Genomic DNA, 16,159 nt, shown 5'->3' with positions numbered 1-16,159 from the left:
TCCCCTTTGAGACATACAAAAGCAAAGACTTTGGTGAGGCGAGAACAGAAAATTCTCTTAACTTTTTGCTGAAAGAAAAGAGGCCTGTTATTGTTTGTTTGTTTATTCCTGGCAAACCTACCCATTGCCATGGTAATATTTTGCCATTGATGGTGTAACCGCTTGTTTCACTTCCTTCAGCTCATTCACTGAAACCCACTATGAATTACTTAGGCATTTCTTTTTAGTTAATACTCCAGCCACATTCTGAACCTTCTGAAAACTTTGCACAGTAACCTGACTCTGGTTTTGTCTGTGCAGAGAACTGCCTGAAAGTTACTTTTCTATTCCAAACTACATACCAAAACCCCTACTTTTTCCAAAATTATGAATATTTATAACAGCTCTGTCAAAAGAGAGGCATAAATCATGTTTTCCAGTGTCCTTTTGTGCCAAGCTCAGTATCTCATTTCTTGCCGTGTAGCAGTTTAAAAACAAATTGGTTTGTGGATTTTCAGTGGCATAGCTGCTCTCCATCCATGGCAACATTTGGCTCACCCTCTACCTGGGCCATCACTGTTTGTTTTCTGAGTAACGGAGCAGGCGACCGCCTGCTGTGCCCACATCCCAGCACCTGCCTCTCTCTCCTTACTAGCTCATTTTTGCTGGTGTTTCAAGTACTGATTAGGCACAAGGTGATTTGAAATGTATTTATTTTTCTTTCAGCAAGGTTTCAGCAGGAGGGATGAGGGAGCCATGGCACGTGTTACTCAATCTGCTTCCCATCATTTGACAGTGTTTTAGCAGAAAAATCTTCACCCTGTTGTGCAGTGGAGGTGCTTCCTGGCAGACATGTTCCAGTGTGGGCAGGGATATACTGGGCTTCTGTCTGCCATTGTTGGCTTGGCTTTCGTACCCAGCAGGCCAGTGGTTCCCTGCAAAGACCTGAGTGAGACCAGGACAGCCGGGACAGCTGCCTGGGCTGTGGTGGCTGCTGGGGCTGCCTTCACCCATTCCAGACTGGTGTCCCGCTGTCCTGGTGTCCTGCCGTCCCGGGGGTGTCCTCCTGTCCCAGTGGTGTCCCACTACCCCAGCAGCCCTACAGCAGGTCTGGCCCTGCTCTGTTGCCAGCACAGGTGGGAGGAGGAGTCCTCAGGGCAGGCGGGTATCGAAGGAGGGTGGTGTGTGCCCTGGCTTCCTTTTGCCCTCCAGTGGTGCCCCCTGATCATTTCTGCCTACTTGGTAACAAAGGAGAATCCCCAAGTGCTGTGCTGAGCAGAGCAGATTTTAGTATTTCCTGCACTTAATTAATACACTCTGACATTTCACCTCCGTAATTTTGATAAGAGCCAAATAAACCTTAGTGACTGATTATTACCCACATATTCATTCTATAGGGGAAGACTCAAATAGCTCACTTCTTCCAGTGTATCAAAATTGTTTGGTAACAACAACTTTTGGTAATAATCAACCATATAATAACAAGTCTGGTGCAGGTAAATGACTGTCAAATTAAGGATATTTTTGCTACTTGTCAGTGGAGGCATTCATGCCTCCCACTACTCAGGCTCTTCAGTCAGACTTAGCACAAGTTCTGTAGCTTGCTTTCTGAAGCAGATAAATTTATTATTATTAAGATTTACTAAAAATACATATTTAGCAAGTATTCTCAAATATATAGTTACAGTGAAAATACTTCTATAAGTAAACTCGCTTGCTAAAATACTTGAGAAAAGCAAACACAGTTTGAACATAGAGCCAAAATATATTTTAAAAAATATTTAATACTTTTCTTAGGGTTTAAAGCTGCTCCACTGGCTATATTTGCATTATTACATTAGCCCAATATGTTTTCATTACCAACATATGACAACTTTGTAATAAGTTTTCCCTAGTTTCATGCTGACTACATTTCCCTTTGCAGATACATATTCTGTTACAGTTATTCTTTATTTCATCCTGCTTTTAGAAAATTGTATTGCCTTTTCTACACTCAGGAAGAGCTGCTTGCAGATAGGTGGCCTAATCCAAAACCCACTGATGGTGAAGGTGAACTTTCCTGTGGTTGCTGCTAAGCCCATAGCACTGCACCACACAGATGCACAATAGTCTGAATCACACCCCAGTATTCATGAGTCTCCTGAAGAACAAAACATAGTGACTGTTATGTTACCACTGCATTTGGAGCAGAAAGATTTTGAGCTCAAAGGCTCCTAGGAACATTTAATAAGTCTGAGTGTTCACTCTCCCAGTGCCGCCCTTTTAACAAATTCTGCAGCACATGGCAAATTTAAAGCAGCTGAGACCGAGGCTGTACTTTCAATAAACAAAACTAAGCCTGGTGAATTCTAAACAGTTCTGAAAAGGCTATGCTTCCTGGTGGATCTGGCACCAAGAGCCATTGCCAGGAAGAGGCCTTCTGCAGGTTAGGCATAATAAAACTCAAGATTCCTTTATAACAGCTCATAGCTTAGGAAGGATCACAGAGCTGCCCAGAACTTTTTGTTTGCAAAGCTCTTCTGAATTTACCCTGTCCTGTCATATGGGTCTGTATTATGGATATTCTGTTTTTATACACCACAAGAGTTTCATTAAAAGCAGAACCAGGCCAGTCCGGTGTCAAAAAGCTGACACGGGAAGGAAATGGCTACTTAATTGCTGCCAAGTTCAGAGGAAAGAAAAACTTGGAGGGTGGTCTCCTTTCCCTTACATAAAGTAGCCAGTTCACAGCTGACCCTGGAGTTAGAAGTGATCACCTCTGCAGAGAGTCAGGTCTTTGCTCTCATAGCCAAAATTGCATGGTGATGCAGAGCATCTACTCCACTGGTGGTGACTATGGCTCTAGGAGTGCTCACTGGCTTAGGCACACCAAATCACAATGTATTTCATCCAAAGAGAAGCTAGGAAAAATTAATCTATATTTAGGTTTGATTTTGTTACAACCAAGGACTCCTGACATCTTTATGATTCTTGATTCTGTGATATTCAATTGCAGGCTTTTAAATATTAGGGACCATTAGAAATTACTTCATAGGATACTTTAAAGTTAAAGGTTTTCCAGTCCTTGTGATTATCAAAAGCCTCTCTCAGGCTGGGAGGGAACAAGGGAGGCCACCTCATCCAACTTCCTGGGTAACCAAGATGGTTAAAGGACAAGAAGCTAGATATGAAGTGTTAAAAATGTACTGGGCTTTGATATCATGTCTTTTAAACCAATATAAAAAATTTTAAAGGAACTAATTCATCAGCTTTGAACAGCTGATACAATACTGCTAACATTAACTGTGTTTACACATTTAGTGGAATGATGGTTCAATCCAGTCTGACTTCCTGCTCTAAAGGCAGCCATGTATGTGCCACAGCTTGGTAGCTTTACCTTATGTACTAAAGAAAAAGAGCAGAACAAGCTATCAAACAGAAAATCCATCAACTGTCCTTCAGGTCAGACACAGACATAACCTCACCTACTGGATTGGCCCTTCACTATGAGGAAGTTTTCTCTGGGGTTCTCTATTCCTGCTCCTGGGCATGAGATTGGATGCATATGTGAACCCCAGAGATGGATTTCCTCAGCTCTTCCCTGCCTCCTGCATTCCGTTTTCCAGCGGAGAGGGACCAGTTGTTTTCTCAAGTTTTTAAAAGGCTCATAAACTTTGTCACAAAGCAGTATGGTTTCCAACACACAATCCAATAGCATGGACTTAGCTGCTCTCCTGAAAACTACCCACCTATCTCCAAACCTAAACAGTTTCTGCTTTGTTTCTATTGTCAGTGTTTTGCCATGAAAATCCTGACAATGGATTGTCAGGATCCATGAGAGAGAGAAATGAAAAGAGCAAGTATTTAAGCTCAAGAGCAAATGAGAGCTCAGTTCAAAGATGTGTGGTGTGCTGCTTTATAGTTAACAGCAGGAGCTGAGACCACACCTAACACAGATGGAAGTATTAACAAAGGAAACAACAGAGAAGAACACCAGGTTTTCACTTGCTGCAGAAATCTGCACTTTTGCAATCTTTCAAGAAAACTTTTAAGAAAAATAGCCACTAGTTAACTTATACTCTGGTAAGATCAACATCTGTTGTGTGCGAGGTTAGAAAATGGGGGCACTTTTCAGCCAGCCAACCTGACCATCCACTCACGTGGAACTGACAGCAGAGTCACCACCCCACAGGCCTCCTACCGTAATATTAAAGTGCCCTCTATAGGAGCCTCCTAGGGAGCAAAAATCATCTTCAAACATGCAACTTTTTTTTGCCTTTTTCCCCCCCTACATAGGCTGATCAGACATTAAAAGCATATTACTGAGAAAAATTATGTATCAATTAAAATTGGACATGGCCTCATGACTTAGGAAGAAACTGACATGGCGATACTGAGAATGTAGTTCTGTGCAAAGCTTTCCCCAATGGGATGTTTTCCCTCTTCCCCACTCTTCCAAAGGCTCTTGGTCCTGCCCTTTTCCACAGTTTGCTACCAGTGTCTCTTCACTAATGCTATTCTCTATTTTAAATAAATGATCCGATAAAAGAATAAAAAGCAAATAAAGCCCTAAACAAGCCCACATCCTTCCAAAGCAAAACAAGAATTTCTAGAGCCATAGAAGCAGGGAGCATTGCCTTCACTGTTAGATAAAATGTATAGGGAGCCACACATTTGAGAAGTTTTATGTTACCAATGCTCACAAACACTTAAATGAACCATAGGATAAAACTGGCGACAAAACTGCCTCAGTCTGGATCAAACAGGACAAAATATGAACCTGATAAAAGGCCCTAGTATTTATCTAGTATTGCTTAAAAGTTATTGAACTGGAGGACAGAACCTAAAGAGATGTATACAGACACTTGGTAATTATGATACTTTTTTCAGGTCACTGCACTATATTAATTTAGTAGTTGCTCACAGGAGGTGAAGTGTTCTTCATCCCTACAATACAAATGCAAAGAGAGAAAAAATCCAGTCCAGTAAGAGCCTTTTATCAGAAACAAAATGTCCCAGATTGGTAGTATGAGCAAGTGCTTTCTACAGACCCAAAACAACATACCACTGTCACTCTAGCTAAATGCCATTTAATTGGCAGCTAGAAAAGACTACAATACATTTCTTCATGGAAAAATGTTTGAGCTCTTCAGTTTGCCAAGTTGCTAATTAAAAACAGACGGCATGATACAAAATTCTTTCCTTGACCTGTGCTATCTTACATTGCCCTTCTGTACTTTTTTACAGCATTGCCTCCCTGCAGAATTATTCTAATCTTTATAAACTCGTATTTAATTTCCCTTGTCATTTAGCAGACAGAAAAAAGTAACTAAATGTTATTTATTTAAATGTACATAGCAAATGTATTTGCCACATGATAGATATAACAGGCTTTTGAGGGGAGAATCTTTACTCATTAAAACCAGAAGGTTTCTATTTCCTGAATAATTCATGAAGAAAGAAATCTTAGTGCCACTGAAGACAGTGAATAATTCAAGTGGCACACCTTGCTGGAGTGCCACTGATACAACGAATTATGCAGTGAGAAGGATGTGCCTCAGCAGATGCATCTTGTTGTTTCATCATTGCTAATCAAAGTGCTTTACAAACCTGGGATTTGGATCAGCACTGAAACATTTTAAGGGGTCATCGGTGATAGCTCCACAACTGTATTTTACTGATACTTTTATTGTTTTAACAATTCAAGAAATTTGGAAACCCACCTTGTTTTCCTAAGAGTTAAACCCTTTTACCTCAAAGAAGTATTAGATCTGCCTGACATAGGCTGGGCACACGGCACAAAGCCCAACAGAGATTGTGCATCACATAAGATACCACACCAAGCAGAAACCCCAATCTTTTTATTTTCCATACAAACCACATCCCCATCCAGAGGAGACTTTGGAGGGCTGAAGAAGTCCATCAAATCTGTTTGCTCCTATGCCAAGACACTATTTACTCAGTACAGCTTTAAGAAAGGGTTTGCTCTTTTGGCCACTTACTCTCTCCTTCTACACTACACTAGGAGAGCAAAACCAATACAAAATCATTACTAAAAACTGGCTGTAGTTTTAAATGTAATTTTAGAAGCAACAGAGAGGTACATATTCTAGTTATGACTGCTCAGAAGCTAAAGGATTTTCCCTACTTTGAGTATAACAACATTCAATTTTTGAACTTAAAATGCTTCCTATATATCACTTTTCTAAGACCACAAACTAAATTCCATGCAGATGACTTTGCTTTAGACACCAATCACTTACAGGCCCCTGCAAGTTTTCACTGTTGCTACCCTTGTGATCTAGGCAAAGAGTCATTAAAACTGGAACGCCTAATTTCCAGCCTCAGTGTGATACATCAGTAAGTAATAAACCCACGAAGCAATATAGCTCCCCAGCTAAATAAATGGCACACAGTGCTGATCAAACAAAGGCACATGTGGCTTTTCTTCCTTAGCATTTTTTTTTTTGCAGCAAACAGTTGAATAAATAAGAGAAAAAGAGAAATTGAGTAACCAGGAGTGGGGACTCAGAGCAGGTGAGATATCGCAGAGACCAGTATCTTGGACCCCAAGCACTGGAAAGGGGGACCTGAGACACTTCCCTAGGGAACTTCTTGGAGCAAGTATTGGCTGAAAAGAGTAGAGATGCTGTTCAATTTGCTCTTCACACAGGAAAATGAGTGCAATACATTTTTTGCAAATAAAGACTGAATCAAATATATCTAATTTCATTTAAAAATTATTTTCCTAAACAGAACAATCTGAGATAAGGACTTCTTAGATGACTATTCAGGCAGCAATAATGCTCTACTCTATGTTTCTGACACCTCTGCCACCCCTCAGGGAGGCAGATCTCCCTTCACGTACACATTATGTATATTAAGAGCTCACTCTCTCAAGAGCTGAATATAGCTTCTATTCACAGGCAAACACCACAACCACTTATTCATTCTTTTCATGCTTTACCTGCTGTTTTCAAGGCTGCCCTGATGCTAAAAATAGCTTTTCATATTAGAGGAGGGTTGCTATAGATTCAGAATGGGTGATGTTAGGAAGTCAGCTAAATCCCTCTCCTCTGAGGACACAGAGGATCTGCCTGGATGTGGCTGATGGGCAGCTGTGACCTGGGCTGTGGTGTCTTTTCATGAAGACTCCCAGGCTCCAAGGTCCAGGCATTTCTGTTGTCCTAGAACTGTACTGAACTGCAAATCAATAGAAAGCATGGATGTCACCATAAGTTCAAGGCTTCGGTTTTCATACAGCAGTGGTAGCTGACAGCACAACAGTACCTTCACATATTAATAGCACTTTAGATTCTTTTTAACTGGGAAAACAATTTTATATTCTGTTGTATGGGAAGATTTTAATGCAGACATTGATGTCTCCAAGTAAGAAAATATCAAAATGCTTTGCTTGTTGTTCTTACTACAGAGTTGAAAGGATGACAATTCTTCATTTATTCAATTACCTTCAAGACAGCAATAAAACCACATTTAAAAACTGCACTACATACTGTTGTTTTGAATTTCTGGCAGTGTGTCCTCTGACAATGCTGACAAAGCTAATGTTAATTTTAGAAGTTATTTCCTTGTCTACAACTTAATGGATAATGCAAATGAAAAAATGCTTGCACATAACTTTCCAACTCATACTGCACACAACAGTGAACTGTGCTATATAGATAAATGATATTTGGTTGTTAAGAATATGAAACCTACATTTTCAAAATTTGTGTGAGTAATAAAAAATTGGAATTATAGGAAATATTTCATTTTGTCAAGATTGAACATGTAGAAATTTTGAGATCTGTCTCTAGAACATAGTTATTTCTATACTCTGCAATTAAAAGCATCTTAAAATATTTTTCAGCTTTTAGAAATAACTTCCCTACATTAGGGGAGTATCACTGGCTACATCCTTTCACGATGAAGAAGATCAGTTTAATGGACCTACTTTATTTTTATAATGTAGGAAAATCCTTCTAAAAAGTAGCAGGTAATCTTGAATTTGAAGGCAAGATACATGAGTTTAGGGGCCAGCTGCAAGAAAAAATGCATGGCAAAATATTGGTCACTAAAGTAACTCCTGCCTAGAAAAATGAGACTTGTATTCCACAGTATACGTTATCTTCCAAACGTAATAAACCAGGTTCATTTATATATACAGCATAAATAACTCAGCTACTTTAACTTTCTCCACAATTAGGTGATTTTATAAAATTACAATGAAAAGTTAAAGGTTGACAGGAAATTGTAAGAGAAAAACTACGCTTCAGGAGTCCTATATGAAGAATTATATTTTATGTTTCATCTCCAATCACCAATTTTCCTAGTTCTTAAAACTTGTGGGTGGATTATGACCACATCTAAGATAAATGAGGTAGTCAGCATATTTTCCTTTTGTCAATAGACTGAGATTATAGAAACCTGCCAAATACTGACCCTGTTAAGGCTGAGGTTCAAATCAAATTAGTTGCACAGTGAAAGAGTGGTGTGGATTGACTAAAATGAGTTAAAATATATTTCTAATATATTAAATATATATTTTAAAGATATTAAAACAGATCCTGATGTAACTTTACATAATACAATCCATCTTTTAAGAACTGTATACCTGAGGACCACGCAATGCTAAAGGAAATGATTTCTCATTCAAATGTCACCTCACGTCCTGACCCTTACCTTTCATGTGGTTATATATTATTTCCATTCAAGAAAGGCAGTCATCTAGATATGTACCTGTTAATGCTTTAACATATTGCTTGCAAATTGAATTTGGTTTCAGCAAGTAGCAGGCTCTCCCCCAAGGTACAAGCTGGAATATTTATTTGTACTTGTTATGGATACTTTCCTCTAGCAGTTTTTGGAGTCTGTTTTCACTCCTAACTTGGAGGATATTGCATGGGTCAGTGTTGCTGGCTGTAAGTAACATAATTTTAACATAGAAAACTTAATACTTGAAACTAACTTGGACTAATTTTTCCCATTTAGGACAATTATCCTATCCATTCCACTTAGGTGCCATGGAATGAATAGTATCCTGGCTATGCTTTCCATAGAAACATAGGATAGTATTTCAGTATTTTGTGTCTGAATGATATTGGTGATTAAATAACAGAAAAATTTATTTGATTTGAAATACAACCCATATTATTGCCCAAATCAGGCAATCAGTTGTATACTTTTACTAATGGAAGGTCAGTTCAAGCTGAACAGCTAACAGTATTATAAATTAAATGAGGTCCTACAGTAGTACTTTATAAGCATGTTCATTAAAAAAGTGAAATAGGAATTTTTACTGATTCATCCTCCTTCACTACTCAGAGCAGCCTCTTTATATCCCTGTGTCCTGATGTATTCTTTTGGTTAAGCAAAAAATCTTGCATGCAAGAATAAGACCTTCTTTTTCTGCTACATTATATTTTTGACTCAAAACTCTCAGGCACCTTTCTTTCCAGGTTTTCTATGCCAAGTACATAAGTAGTGCTTAATGCAAGATAGTGACTCGTCACTCACCTTTTTATACAGGCTTTGGATTTCATACATTCAATTTTAAATGATTTGTACCTTGCCTCAATTCTCATTAATTATTAATTATTATGAATATGTGTTTGGTAGACATTATACACAAAAATGTGTTTCAGGAAACAAAGGAATTCATATCTTCCCCACTGTGAGTTAAAAGTGCAATGGACTGTAATTTTGTCCATGCTTTTATTTTTTCACAAAAAAATCCAGTGGGAAACAATGCATTTTAAGGAAAACAGGAAAATTGCTTCTTGTTTGTTTGTTTTTTCCACTTGACTACATTTTTCTGGTCTCCTTGTTATTGTTGTCATTCATTTTGTTCCACTCATATAATAACTGGTATCAAATGGGGGGGAAAAAAATTCTCTTTTTCTTGGATTTATGTTTTTAAATGCCATTAGTCAGTTTTCATTACAGCAGTTCTAGACATAAAAGCAGGATTAAGCATTCTTTGCTCTCTTAGGAAAACATTCATACTTTGGGGAATTTAAGCATAATGCACTTCTAAAATCTCTAATGAAAACAGGAATGCAGCGGAGGAATTAGTTCCTGTATTCTCTGTATTTCAATGCAGGTTGATAGAACTAAGTAGAAGTATTTTGTGCATATTGATAATCACTTTTTAATTAAATTCTTGATAATCTGAAGGGCACTATACTTGTTTATGCATGCCTACATGCATGTGCAGTCTTTTAGTAAGCCTTGTTCTCAGCAGAGCTGTCAGACTGTAAGCTCTGGAGATCAAAATTACCTGCCACACAACAAACCCAGCAGTAGCACTGATACTTCAAGAACAATAGACATGAGGCTACATAATATTCCTCTAGTGGATTTATTAGGTAAAATTCCTATGTTTTTAGGGTTTTTTGGGGGGGGCTGGGGGTTTTTATGGACAAAAAATAAACAGTAGAGATAATATGGGGGGTTGCTTTTTTGATAAAAATCTCCTTTATTATTTCCATAACTGAATCAGTTTGTATAGGGGCATACTGGCTTTATTTACAACATGCAAAAAAACAAGGGCCTGAAGCTTAGTTTATTTTAATGCTATTTTTTTAACTTCATAGAAATTTTAGGAAATTGCTACACTGGTAGCAAGAACTGCAACAGAATAAATGAACAAAACAATCTGGTTTTCAAGATACTACAGTAAGATTCTTACATAACTCTGTACTCATAGTCAAGGAAACTAAAATAGATATTAGAAATTAAAACAGTCTTCATGTATTTGTGATTCATTAGTATGTTATGCATGCAAGTGAAGTTACCATCAAATAAAATGTTGAACATTACTTAAACCAGCTCAAGTACATAATAATGAGGTAAGAACAGACTTAACCTGGAATTTGAGATGTATACTGTCTTCTTGAGCCTTGGATTAGCATTTCTGAAACTAATTTCCAAACTTTGGTATCAAAGTGTTCTGTGGATGGTGAACAGAATCACTGCCCTCAGGTAAAAGTCTGACACTGCATTTGGCAATAAGTACCTGTGGAGGTTTGGAGTTCACCCTAGGAGTACAGGAGCTGGGGGTACAAAAGGTCCACAGGGCAAATTCTACTTCACACAGCTTTCTAAAATTCTGCCATCTGTTGACTCTGCCTTTAGATATACAGAATCAGGGCCAGAGAGTCAAAAGACTCAAGTTTTCCAACTTGTTTATCATATTGGAAGCCTCAGAGTTCTAGAAACTCTGTCTCTACACAGTGTATTTGACATTGATCTCCAATGCTGTTAAAACAGAAATAATTAAGATGAAAATTTCCATCGATAATGGAAATTTAGAAAATTCTATGCTCTTATAATAGGATTAGATAGCATATTATTATCTCTGTTTTATCCTATTAACAAATACAATGTAGTAGAATGATTGCAGTTGCTTATAAAAAGATCTGGGATTTTGGAACAAGGCAGGAAACTGGTAATAATCAGATGCTATTTTTTCAACGGCATTTTCTTGAAATTGTTACATATTGAAACGGTAATTACAACTCCAAAATAGCATAAAACAGCACAGCTGCTCTCAAAATAAGTCATAACACAGGCTTTTCTATTATATTTTTTGTAGCTGACTCTATATTGGAAAAAGAATTACATTCAGAAGTGCTTTTATTTAATAAATTACTTTATCAGCCAAATAAATAAAACTGCATTTACCTTTTAGCACAACAGCATTGACATCTAGTGGCAAATTAAACTCCACCTTCACTGTCCTTCATATAACAAAAACCATGGAATTACCACTCAGTGAATATGACAAGGTAAGCATGAACTTCAACAGTCTGCTCCCCTTATATAACCTCTAATAATTCAAGAATGACAGTAGTCTTTAAGGACCAGTCTGGAGTGACCAGTCCCATTGATTGCAACTGGTGAGCATGAGGCATTGCTCCACAGCACAGTCCCACTGGTTTTCCCTGCCTGTCAAGAAGCCATAGGCTTGACAGCCATCTGCCTGACCTAAGTCTAAACCTTGCTCAGCATGCTGGAAGGCATGGTGCATTCCTTAAGTTGTACTTCATCTATGAGAAGGACTACACTTACTGAATGTGATGTTATTGCCATATGTGTTTTTCTACTTGATTTTCTACAAATTACATGGGGACTTCATATAGAGGGAGATAAAACCAGGAACATGGTAGATGCCATGAGGCTGTTTGTACTATGAAGACACAAAAATAAATGATTTGGCAAATTCATAGGCATGTAGAAGACAGTAAGGTGCCAATGTCAAATAGTGTTAGAAGAATTTTTCAACAAAGTAGTTGGCTTAATGGAGAAGAAGGAAAGATTAGAGAGGGGAAATCTTAATTTTACCAGCATTCTTGTTGTTTTAACATTACTTTATCATAATCAAACTCAAATGTAGTCATACATGTCCTCCACAAACAGCTCTTACAATGGACCTGGTTGCCAATGACTGCCTTGCCCTCGCTCTCCATAGCAGTGGTAGCTGCCTCTTCTGGCTGCTGTCAAAGCTGCCTGATTTGCACCATTGTAAATTGGACTAATTTTTTAACTGGCTAACCAAATTAATTTTGACCAAGCAAATCAGAGGCTCTTGAGTTCAAGTAACTTTACCAGGAGGTCTCAGGAGGTAATAATCTCCTGTAGGAAGGCTGAGATTTCTTCCGAGCTAAATATTGATAAGGACTAAACATCTATGCTTTGTGTTTCTTAGAAATACAGAGAAAAATTTGAGTCTGAGAACGGCAATAAAACATGTCAGAGTTCTGAAAAATGTAACCTATTTGGAAAGGTTGATGTACTTCCACTTATTTACCTTCAAAGAGGGAAGACTGCAGGCAGACATGTCTTCCAGTATTTAAAATTGTTATTCGATCGATGATCAGTTCTTGCTTTCTGTACCAACTAGTACAGGGCATTAAGAAATTATCTCAAGTAGCAATAAAGGAGATATATCTTAGATACTAGGGGAAAAAAAACATATATCTAAGTAGTTAATAGGTTAAGCTATTTATGCTGTGGAACTTCCTATACTGGAAGCTTTTAGGAACAGCTCTGTAAAAGCTCAGGTATGCTGCTTTGAATTCTGCACCTCCATGATTTAATGCCCTCTTTTGGTACTACCCCCTTGATAAAAGTACCTCCTTTATAAAATATGGAGGAAATAAGTAAATAGATGAACAGGTTACTTAAGTAAATGTAATGCTAACCCCAAATGGCAAGAAGGTCACAGGTCTGTCGTGAGCACACATCACAGATGTTAAAATGCATCTTTTACTCTCCAGTACAAGTTCCATTAGCTGATACGTATTCATAAATCCCTTGATGTCAGCAACAGTTTTACCATGCATTTAATAAATATGGATGACTGTAAAGTGCAAATTCAATCAAACAATTTTTATCCAGTTGTGTGGAGTTTTTTTGCATACTTGAGGCTATCTACATAATATGATTTGAGATTACACAGGTAACTGGAAGAAAGACAGTATGAATGTAAATACAAAGAAGCTGATGAATTCTTGGGATTACTCCACAACCAGAGACATTACCTTGTATTATTAAGAAGAGCAGTGGGAAATCTGGGGGGGAAGAAATTTATCTTTTTTCTTCTCAAAACTTTCTCTGGACTTAAACTAAATCATCATAAAACTGTGTGATTAAAGTTGCGTAAAGAATATGCTGATGGTTGGAAAACTTGAGAGAGAAAACATTTACTTCTTGAAGGTTTTAAAATAACATCTGACAAGCTTTCTGGATGCACTAGGTCTCATACTTAGCCCATTTCTAGATTTAGGGCAGAAGTAATGTAAAAATTACAGTGATGTTGTCTCCTTTGCAGGCCATGAAGTTCAGGGCTACTCTAATTTAAAAATATAGTTTCATATTACTGCTAAACTGACTTAATGGAGAGCTGCTGCTAAAAGGACCACCCTTCTCACCTCCCCCTTCCCCCTTGTCCCATCCCTTCCATCCTTAACCTCTTGTTAGCTGGACAGTCAGAAGAGCTACACTGGCAGAAAATTAAATACTGCAGTTCAGAAGAAGTGGTCAGATGAGCACTAGTGCTGGTTCAGCAGCACCTAACCCACAGATTGAATTACCTATAATGGAAAACTGTGCTCCTAAGGTTTGGTTATACAACCACTGAAATCCAACTTATAACTGTAGTACCTCCCACTCATGGAAAGAATTACGCCTACCTCTTCTTTTTCCTTCAGTCCTGCGGGACTTGCATGAGAGAAGTGTCCTTTTTTCTGGTGTCAAAGCATATTGAGGCTAGATTTAAACTATGCAGATACTCCCATGGGATCAAGCTATAACCCATATACCCAGGTTTAAGGACAGGTCCACTTTCAACTCCAAATTATTTTGGAGGCCATTTCAGAGCTACTCCTCCAGCTGCAGCTTACTGTAGCCCACATAAAAAAAGGAGTCAAGTGATGTTTGAAAGCAATACAGTCAGTTATCAGAAAAACTAACATAGTAAAATGAAATCATCTAGCTGCTATTCTCAGAAAAGTTGTTTATAAAATAACCTCAGCACTTGCTGTTAGATTCACTATAGAATTTCCCTGTCCCAGAAAATTTATTTTTTTCTATATGCAGGCTTTTGTGGCCACAGCTTAATGCCATGAGAGTCAAGAACTGTGAATTGTTCCTCTACCTTTACCACTTTTCTTCAAAGTGCATGATCAATAATATGTTGGCCCAGTTTCCAGAATCATGTTAGGATTCATTCACACTAAAGCACTCTGCCATTTCCATATGAAAGGAACAAAAAAATTATGCCTGCTATAAAAGCTTTGTGGATATAAATTATTTATTTTGAAATATTTAAATTATTAATTAGGATAATTCCATTTTTGTAACAGTCTCTGCTCTTTAGAGGAAACAGGCCACATTCAGTAGGATTTCATCAGAATACTGCATGCACTAAAATAAACATAGTGCCACAAAGTTCCTTTCCACAGGACACTTCAGCGTCACCTTCACATCCCTTAAGCATGATAACAACATAATGAGGGACACAAAGACCAGGTTAGGAGCAAAAAATACTTTACTGTTAAAATGAGAATCGGCAGCCAAGCTAAGGAGGAAAGCTGTCAGCTATGGCATGTGATTGCCTTACTGCTTAACAGCAACTATCTGGTCTACAATTCATAGATTACAGAGACAGCACAGTATCTCAGTTTTGAAAATTTCCCCATATTAAGTGGTTTAAGACTTCAGGAATCATTAATGTGGCTGGAAACCCTCGTACAGTCCAGAAGAAAATATCTGTGATGGATTGAAGCATTTCAGTCCTCGGCAGTCAAAATGCTGGGTCAGGTATTGTGTGCCCTAAATGTTTCATGGGAAATTGTATCAACTCCTTGACAGCTATTTGCTGTATCTGATGACTAATGCTGAAGGTTAGCATTGCCCAATATGCTACTCATCAGCAAGCAGTTTTAGTTTATAAATCTCCTTTCTCTGATGCAGCCCACAGGCTCCCAAACTCAATCATCCAGTTGCCGCTGGTACTGACAGAGAAAATGGGTCACATATTGCCTTTCCTTCTTCTAACTGCGAGATGCAATTGAAAAGAAGAGAAACCGCTAAAACATGTGGAAGTCGGCGTTTCACATTACCTTGCCGAGGCTGCCAGGGCGTTATTACGGCTCTGAACGAGGTCTGTGCCGCGGTGAGGGCAGCGCACCCACCTACTGAACAGCGCCCGGCGCTGGGGACGTCTGACAGCGCCTGCCCGCCAAGGAGCACCTTCCCAGGGCCCTTCCTCCCTGAGGGGCCCTCCAGATGGACCTCCTCCAGATGGACCAGAGCCACCCCGCCTCCCAGACCCCTCCCCAAGGGACCCTTTACGTCGGGCCTTGCTGCCCGCAGCCGGGTCTGAGCTGTTACAACCCCCGCACCCCTCCGACCCCCAGCTCAGCTCCTCCAACGGGGAACTCCTCGGCCCGAAAGCGCCGGGTGCGGGGAGCAGAGGGGTCGCTAACGCATCGCTGGGAGCTACTCCGGCTGAGTCCTACCTTCCCAGAGGCGGAGACCGCCGCAGCCGGGGCTGCGTACCGGGTTCCCGGGCAGGGAGACTTCCCTCGCCCCTAAACATGATGAGCGGCTTTCCCCTCCCCTCTTCTGTCTGCGCGGCTCGCCTTCGCCCTCCCCCGCCCGCCAGCGCCCCGCCGGCTCCCCGCGCCCTTCTGCC

The 16,159-nt window shown here is 39.2% G+C and overlaps 1 protein-coding gene across 5 annotated transcripts in view; it reads right to left on the bottom strand.

The window, feature by feature from the left end:
- The window catches only part of LGI1 (leucine rich glioma inactivated 1), a 34,204-nt gene extending 18,048 nt beyond the window's left edge, over window positions 1-16,156 (bottom strand). For 2 of the 5 annotated variants that reach the window (XM_071748690.1, XM_071748693.1), the window contains exon 1: window positions 15,585-16,078. The gene's annotated coding sequence lies outside the window, so the exon portion shown is untranslated. Of the gene's footprint in view, window positions 1-15,584 lie in introns of all 5 variants that reach the window. The other 3 variants (XM_071748692.1, XM_071748689.1, XM_071748694.1) reach the window with 3 other exon arrangements.
- Between the last annotated feature and the right edge of the window lie 3 nt (window positions 16,157-16,159).

This window comes from Heliangelus exortis, chromosome 7, assembly GCF_036169615.1.
Source record: "Heliangelus exortis chromosome 7, bHelExo1.hap1, whole genome shotgun sequence".
NCBI lineage: Eukaryota > Metazoa > Chordata > Aves > Apodiformes > Trochilidae > Heliangelus > Heliangelus exortis.
This window is presented reverse-complemented; position numbering and strand designations above follow the sequence as displayed.